The 9,239-nt window shown below is 42.2% G+C and overlaps 1 pseudogene; it reads right to left on the reverse strand.

Annotated features, from left to right (window-relative positions):
- Positions 1-248: 248 nt before the first annotated feature.
- Positions 249-4,724, reverse strand: LOC138723391 (tRNA wybutosine-synthesizing protein 3 homolog; annotated as a pseudogene).
- Between the last annotated feature and the right edge of the window lie 4,515 nt (positions 4,725-9,239).

A 9,239-nucleotide genomic window follows, 5' to 3' on the forward strand; every position in this document is an offset into this window, starting at 1 on the left:
GATAACAACTAGGCTTTTAGAGTTTCTCTGGTCTGTGAAAATCAGAAGGCCTAAACTCAGCATATGGACACAAAACGCCACCACTGAGGACATAGCAAAAGGCTGTACCAAACCAGTTATTTCTGTGATGACTAGCAGACAGAGTAAAAGACAGTGCTTTTAAAAAAAACAACACCCAGAACCTTCTAAGGTTTTGTTCTCTGGCATTGAACCTGTGCACAATTCTGTTTAATTACCTTTTTTCTGGTAAACATCCATAGGAGTGTTACTGCTTAGAACAGAGCAGTATTTCTGTCTCTTACAAAGAGCATTACAATTGTTATTCAGTTTGCTTTAGTCTAGATCATGATATCAGCAAAAATATCAAGACTGTTTTCTATATCATCCTCAGGCTCCAGCTCTTCATGCTGATCCTTGGGAGAGGGGCATACTCTTTGTCTGTGAACTGTCTTCCTCTTCCTTCTACGAACATACACAGAGCGACTCCTCTCCATCCCCTCAGAATGCAAGTCATTTGCACCAGCGGCAGTTTGCAAAGCTGACTCTAAGCTTCTGTAGAATCTAGAAAGAAACAAATTATGTCAGTATTACTTTTGTAGGTTTGCTCAGGATCTGCAAAACTAAACAAACAAATGCTTTTGTAATATCACCAAAGTGTGCCAAGAGAAGAAAATTGTTACTGACATTGAGATGTTCTAGCCAACACTGGAAGGATAATCAGAAATACCAGTGCGTGTCCTTGTGCGTGTCCTGCTACTCCACTCTGTAATGCCTGGATGTTAGCAATCAAGTGGTGGAGGCACTCAAGTGCCATGAAGACCCTGTTAACCTTACAGAAACTAGAAACGGTATCAGGTTAAATGTTTAATGACTGACAGCATTAGCAATCAGATGGACTGCTGCTATGAGCAGTCACTGCTAACTTTAACCACTACAGAGATTCCCAGTGGACATATAAAAAGAAACTCCTCTGGTTACGTATACATAGGTGCCTCACCAGTATCTGTGTCCCTCGCACTCTGGCACTTCTGCCTGTTCTCTTCCTCAGCTGGACACAATTGTACTGTGTGTAACTCTCCACCACCCTCAAAAATCCTCAGTTTTGCAAACTATGCAAAGCATTTAGTGGTTTAAAGCATGTATTGCCACCTGAATTCTGCTGAGATGGCCACTGTGTTAGAATAACAAATGCTGTTAACATGAGAAAAGAAACTCAAACCACACTTAATAACAAAGTCTGCAAACTCATGTCGCTTACAGGTTTTTCCTTAAATACTTTATAGCCTTTGGAGCTCCTACAATTAATTGAAATTGTATTTTAGACTTTGTAAGAGCTGTCTAGTTTGTGTTTTGGTTTGTTTTTTTTATTTAAACAATCTCTCCTGTGCATTTTTCACTTTCAGATTTAGATGTAATGAACAGGACTAGTGGAATCCAACAATTCAATATATTCTTCAGAGACCATCAATTTCCCCTTGTGGCTCAATGGAACTTCTAAGCAATGAGTGCTCCGGACAGCCTAAAAACACACAGAGAAGGATTTCTCTAGAATAAAGTTTTTTATTTTATTAAGGTTGTTTGAATATTATGGGGAATTTACTAAAGGAAAAAAACCACTCTCCCACACAATTGCTTAGTTTGCTGTCAAATGAGGCAGAAAGAATTTGCAGTGCTACAGCATGGCCTGTGAAAGCAGTCAATCACGTTACAGCACAGATCTTGGCTTGTAAAAAAACTGAGGCTACAAGTAATGATGGGATTCTGTTATATTCCTTACAGGTCAGTAGAAAAGTCCTTACCATCATATTTTTTCCTCCTCTGCCAACTGTAATACCAGAGTTCCTGAACCCAGAATCAACAGCCACTGAATGCTGAGGAAAAAAAAAAGATACCTTAAACAAGTCTCACACACTTTCACAGCAAGGAATAATTCCCAGTAGGTTGCAATGCAGCTCAGTCTCAGTTTTGCAAAAAACTTATTCCAAACCATCTCCCCAGATTAATACAGGAAAATAGATACATTAAAATGTTTTTAAGATCAAACCCATGTAGTGTCACAAATAGTGGGCAGTTTTAAGAGAGCTCCAGTCAATCCTGACTGTCCAATCTAAACCCGTCACTGCAGATGGGACATGACCATCTCTCTGGGCACGGCACTGCATTATCTGGTAGCCATGCACTCAGTCATGCTACTCTTGTACAGCTAGAAGGGCAGCAATGCTATAAAAGCAGCTAATCAGCTCTCTTCTAGATCAATGAAGGAACAAACGCATCATGCATTACTCTCTGGAGTCAGGCTAGAAAAGCAGAAGGCAAAGGTACTATTCAATGAGCTGCAACACAGGAGCCAAATGGCCTGGCTGGCAGCAAAATGCTGTCTACAAACACCGTCACTTTCAGCCCATGAAAGCAACCTGAGCTCGCTGGAAAAGCTTTTTAGCAGGCAATCTGCTTCAGCTTGCAAACCAAGCTGCAGTTGAGTAATTTTGATTTTAAAATGGAAAGCAAAATCTCTACTCACTTTAAAGCTGTGTTTTCTTCATTAGCTTACTTTTAATACCTTGGTTATTAAACATATAGCACATCTGGGACTATTCTAAAGTGCTAGAGCTTGCTCAGGAGCCAACACTTTGACCTTTGCAGCACGGAATATAAGAGAACAATATTGTGATACTGTTACTCAATGTAATTTTACCAGAAGCTGTGCATCCTGCATCTCTTGACACTGCACATGAAGAACAAATGGTTCAAACTTGAGCACAACATCACCAGTAGCTTTCTCAAGTGCTGCCATCTGGAAAAAACACCAAAATATTTATATTAACACTGGAGATGGGCTACAAAAGAAAGAAAAAACAAAAACAAAAAGAAAGAAAAAAAGTACCTAGTCCATGTGTGAAACAAGCATTAAAATGCAGCCCATGAACTCCAAGGAATCACGTTCAGCTGCTTTTAATTTTTCATTGCTTGTAATACACAGAAATCTCATGGATTTCCATGATTCAGTTTGCTAAGCTTGAGGTTTGATAGCAATTCATAGCAAGAGAGACTTTAAAGATGTACGCTTCTCTGTTTGTGTCTTCCTACATGCAAACAAATAGATTCAGTCAGACAGCACAGACTGAGGGCTGTGTTGCTGCAACCATGTGAAACCCAAGCACAACTATTCAGTTACTTAAAGCTGTTCTTTAAAATAAAAGACATTTACTTCTGAAGCACATTCCTCAACTTTAGAAACTCTTCTCAGGTTCAGCAGATTAAATTTGTGGCCTAACAGACTTGATCACGTTTGAATCCTAGTTTAAAGAATAACACCTACAAAGGTAAAAAAGTCAAAGTTGAAATTAGATGCATATATACACAAGACAAGGAAAGAAAAAAAAGAGGGAAGGAACTTCATAACTGTAAAATGCAAGACATCACCTTCAGACCCCCTGAGCTGTGCCAGAAGACTGAGACACTAATGGCAGTTTTTCCTGGATTTGCAAGCGTGGAGAAAGCTGTATGATATTCCACAGGGCTTATCAGTACAATTTCCCTACTCTTCTATGCTATCTTTTTTGCAGAGCGGCTCTAAGGGCTGATACTACATTTTTCCATTCAGAAAAGTTGCTCTGAGGCAGTTATATGACTTATTTCGTTTCATGATTATTTAACCAGAAGCACCATCCCCCACCGTTTGCCTTCACTTGCTCAATTTACAGCACTAAGAAATGTGCTGCGTTAACTGGAGAGATGTCAGCTGTTACCCTTTCCTTTGCTGTCTTGTCCAGCCCTTCTCATCTTTCTTGCAAAATGAAAATATTCAATAAAATAATCAGATTCATATGCTTTTTTTAAGACATGATGGCATAAAAGAAAACTGCTGAAGTAGCACTCTCCACTTTCCTTCAAAAATTGAAAACTACTTAAATGTGTTTGTGTAGAATCTCCTCTGTAAATGTTCTTATTTTAAGTTGGAAGCCGGTCTTTCTGAACAGCTAAGTTAGTAATTCCTATTTTCTCTGGAGCGCTGCTTTTCCAGAAAGCATCATCTCAATGCTGCCTGATACAGAACTTCAACCAGTGAAATGCGTGGTTTGATACAGCAATTGTCACTGTGGTGTCAGTGAGGAATACATTTTTTGTATTTCACCCTGTGGCACCTGCTAATGACTCTTATATCACTGCCCAAAGACCAGCAAGCATTCGACAGAAACTGAGCTTATTTCACTTCTGGACAGGACAGCTTTCATTTTGAACAGAGCCACAGCTTTGCAAAACCAAGGCTCACTTCATCCGAGATTTTCATAAATCATTTTCTGAAAGTCAGTGTTCTGTGACAGAAGCAACACCTATTCCTGACTTCTTGAGAAGCTATTGAGACGTGGGGATTATCTGACTTCTGACCATACAAAATCAGTCACATTTCATATTGGCTGCATTTACAACTACGCAGGGAACTTGGTCTTAAGCTTAAAAGCATTCTCCTAAAAACAGGTCTTGAGAATCTGTTAAGTAGAGCAACTAGAGGACAGTTTATTTTTTAATTAGAGTGCTGATTCATCTCAGTAACAGTCATAAAAACACCTGAACATTTCTTTCCATTTACATGCCATTTTTTCCATGACATTAGGAATCCTGCATTACATAAATACAGAAGTTGTACCATAATGTCCTCTTACCACATCGTCTTTGTTACACATTTCATGTGTTACCGTGAGCCAGGTGCAGATTTTCTTCTGGATCTCAGACCTGTTTATATCCTGGAGACAGAGAGAAAGAATTAAAGCGGCACTACAGATACATGATCTTTGATTTTGTGTAAAGAAAACAGTCCTTCATCATAAATAACGTTGCTTTTAAAAAAGCGTGTTTTCTCAAGGTACGAAAATATATTCATATAGGAGTAGTTTAAAACGGATTTATCCATGCTCCTCATGGAAGAACGGAATGTAATCCAGAGGGACCTGGACAGGCTGGAGAAATAGGCCTGGGGAAACCTCATGAGGTTCAACAAGGCCAAGGTCCTACACCTGGGTCAGGGCTATCCCCAGTTTCAATACAGGATGGAGGACGACGTGATTGAGAGCAGCCCTGCAGAGAAGGACCTGGGGGTGCTGGTTGATGAGAAGCTCGACATAAGCCAGCAATGTGCACTCACAGCCCAGAAGGCCAACCGTGTCCTGGGCCGCATCAAAAGAAGCGTGGCCAGCAGGGCGAGTGAAGTGATTCTGCCCCTCTATTCCTCTCTCGTGAGACCCCACCTGGAGTATTGTGTCCAGTTCTAGAATCCTCAACATAAGAAGACTATGGAGCTGTTGGAACGGGTCCAGAAGAGGGCTACAAAGATGATCAGAGGGCTGGAGCACCTCTGCTATGAGGACAGGCTGAGAGAGTTGTTGTTGTTCAGCCTGGGAGAAGGCTCTGAAAAGACCTTCTAGCGACCTTACGGTACCTGAAAGGAGCTACAAGAAAGCTGGAGTGGGACTGTTCACAAAAGTTTGTGGTGACAGGACTAGCTGCAGTGGATATAAACTGGAGAGAGGCAGATTTAGGCTAGACATAAGGAGAAATTTCTTCCCAATGAGGATGGTGAGGCACTGGCACAGGTTGCCCAGGGAAGCTGTGGATGCCCCATCCCTGGAAGCGTTCAAGGCCACGTTGGACAGGGCCTTGAGCAGCCTGGTCTGGTGGAAGGAGTTCCCCGCCATGGCAGGGGAGTTGGAACTGGATGGTATTTAAAGTCTGTTCCAAAGCAGACCATTCTATGATGTTATGATCCCGAGGGGCAGAGCTCTCTGTACGGGCTGTGCTGCTGCTGCTTTCCCTGCTTCCCCCACTCTCAGGCCCTGGGCCCTGCCCCATTCCGCAACTGGTTTGTGCCGATGAGTCTGGGGTTCCCCAGGTGCTTGGAGCCACTGGGATGATGTCTGCCTGCCTGCAGCCACTCCAGCCAGTACCGGGCTGCTTCCAGTCCTCTGAAGGTGGCCCCATACTAGGTTCATCACCGGGCTGCAGAATAGTTTATTAAAACTTATGGGTCCATTTTTTTTCTGAGCAGAATAGAAGCTGCTTTTTGGTTTGTTATCACAACATATAAAAGTGACCTGTACTGCAGAAATTGCTTGGCAGAGTGGATTTTTGCCACGTCCTAAGGGAAATCTTAGTAGTGTACATCCCTGTGACCAGTGCTCTTTCTGGCTTGAACAGACAACCAAAACTACGCAGGCTTCTTACAGACTAGAGTTAGGAAAAAAAATAATGTTGAAGTCAGGTCCTTGTGAAAGCTGTTATCATCTTTGGGAAAAGCCTGCCTCTGTCTGCAGCCCTGAAGTTCCATAACTGGAGCTGGCCAGCAGTGGGATCTCCTGATACCTATAAGGTTCCTATGTGCCTCTGCTGTTCCGTGATTTTTTGCTAGGTCACAAGTAAAGTGCTTCTCTCTGAGTGGATCAGCTTCCTGACAGACCTGTGTGTAACTGTCCTGTGGTGGGAGTGTTAGCAGAATGACAAACACATAACCACACTAGGAGGTTATATGTGGTGCTTTATTTCGAGGCCCCGGGAACCAGGGGTACGCACCCAGATCTGGTTCCAAAGACCGTCACATCGCGTCCGCTTTTTATTCTCTAAAAGTTTCGCAATCTATTGTATATTCAACAGGTTACTTCATTATCTAATACATATGTATAGGTAGGTTACTTCATCGCCTTATTGCGACATCAGTCTCTATTGCGCCTGCGTAGCCCCCCTCTGGTGGTCGTCCTGATGAAGTAAGTAGTCTTCCTCAGATGAAGTAAGTAGTCTTCCTCGCATTGTCTTTATTACTTCTTGTTCTTTTGGCAAACTCGTCGGTTTTTCTTGGCTGGACCCGCACTTATCTCCACTTGACCGCTCAGGTATATCTTTCTTGCCTCCTGAAACCTATTCTTCTGTCTTTCACAAGATTTATGATGGTCTTTTGGCTGTTGCAGGTGTATGTTCTACTTGGGTAGGGTAGCTAGTATGTACTTTTCCTAAGCACACTTGGATCCTATTGTCACATGAGGTCCTTTGAGCAAGTACCTCGGGTCTGTTGCTAGGATACGTTAAGAATCAACAGAATCATGAAATTTTACATTCAGTCTTAGTTCCTGATTAGTCGATGATCAGTGTTTTATCCTACTTTAAGTGTAACTTTCCTAGCAGGAGTACCATGCTCATGGTGGTTTGTTGGAGCCCATCAGGAATGAGTGTGGTTGGAGCAGTTGCACCTCCCGGTGTTGATAAGCTTTCCTTGTGTCCAGCAGTGCCTGTGAGCTGTGAGCTGCAGCACAGGGCTGTCACATACAGATGCAGTTGTGGAATTAAGGACTGGAATCTTAAATGTCTGCATTTCAGTCTTTCCTGGCTTGTTTTAATGTTCTAGGGGTACCTTTGTTTGTGATAGCTGATTAATAGACTTTTTTTGCCTTTTTTACCTGGAGGTTTGACAGCCTGCAGGAGCGGTGACTGGAATGTCACTTGGTTAGACAACCCTGTTGGCCTGTGTGTAGCAGGCTTTTTTTTTGGCAGAGTGTAGCAGTAAATTGTAGCAGTTTTCCCCCCAAAGTGCTGTATATCTGTACAGATGTGACAGCTCCTGTTCACAGGAGCTGCTGTAGAAACATTTCTATGGGAAAATTATTTGCATGTGGTTCTCTTAATACCCATAAAGCCCTGCAAGTGGTGGGGTAAATGTTCTGCGTTTTGCAAGTTTTGAGAAAAAAGCCCAAACCAACTCTCCTTCCCCCAGTTTAAATAAAGAGTGAAGCTCTGTTTAATCTGTTGCTTGGCAGGTGGTTGTTTGCTTTCTTTATTTTGAAAATGCAAAATAAATTATGATGGCAATATCATATTTTTTTTTCCCTGCAGATATTCTGATAACTATGGCAGCCACAAGAAATCTGATGAGAGCTGTCAGAGTTTTTGAATTTGGTGGCCCTGAAGTGCTTAAAATCCAGTCAGACGTCGTAATTCCTGTTCCAAAAGAAAATCAGGTATATATGAGTTCTGTGAACAGAAATAATGGCATTGAATGATAATAGGCGTACTCAGAACAGAATAAAGAATGCAAACCAAAACTTTTCATCTTGAATATGTAGTTTTTGATCAGTATATTCGTTCTGGGACTTATGCTAGAAAACCAACTTTACCCTACACTCCAGGCTCAGATGTGGCTGGTGTAATTGAAGGGGTTGGAGAACATGTTACTGCATTCAAGGCAGGTGTAGAAAATACATTCATTTTTAATTCATGATTGTTTATGGGATCATCTTTGTGTGGTTGCTCTGCTGCTAATCCTGTTTCTATTGCTTTGCTGGCTTTTTTCACCTTTGCCAGCTAGTGGCAGCACACAGTGGGGTCACCCTGACAGTCCAGAGTGAGAGCTGATGCAATCCGTGTGTGTGCCCCAGACAGACATCCCAAAAATGCCGAGTGGCCAAGCTCGTGCATTTGCATGCTCGAGCTGCTTGGGAAACCATTGCACTACCCTGCAGCAGTTACTACCCGGTGTCCGCAGACCGGACCCACCCCATCCACATGCTGGATGTTTATGGAGGTCACCATGCTGGCAGCAGAAGACTCAGAGCTGTGTATCTGTGCCTTCTGTGGGCCCTGGCATTGCTCTGCCAGTGGCCAAGGGCCAGGCTGGGTGCTGTCTTGGCCCCACAGCTGGTGTTGTGCCACGGCGCTGGGCATACATAGGTGACGTGCTGCCCGCTGTGCATGTCCACATCGCCTGTGGGATTTTGGCTTGAGCCGGCCCTTCTGCAGAACAGTGGCAATATTGAGGTGTTGTAAGGTTTATTAAGAGAATATCTCTTTTCCACGTTTAAGCAAAAATAATTGAGAAATGTTTATTTTGTGTTTGTGAAAACTTTTTAGGTTTTGCATTTGGAATCTGTGTTTGGAATTCTCTAGTGTTCAGGTTCATTAAGGTCAATATTAATGAGACAGTAGGTTTGTGTGTTACCCTCTAGAGCCGGGGTTCTAATTATGACACTTTAGGTGTATGAAATGATATGGTTTGTATTGCATGGATTGTATGTATTAGCATTATAAAAATCCTCTCTGTGACAAATATAATCGGTTAGTTTTAATAGGAGAGCTGTTAGAAATCAGCTAAACATCTGTGAACTGGTTCTTAAACTATATTAAAGAAAATATAAGCGAGATGATTAATGTCTCTATTTTTTTTCCCTCCTTTCTAGAAAGGTGACAGGATTTTTACCATT

Source organism: Phaenicophaeus curvirostris, chromosome 8, assembly GCF_032191515.1.
Source record: "Phaenicophaeus curvirostris isolate KB17595 chromosome 8, BPBGC_Pcur_1.0, whole genome shotgun sequence".
NCBI lineage: Eukaryota > Metazoa > Chordata > Aves > Cuculiformes > Cuculidae > Phaenicophaeus > Phaenicophaeus curvirostris.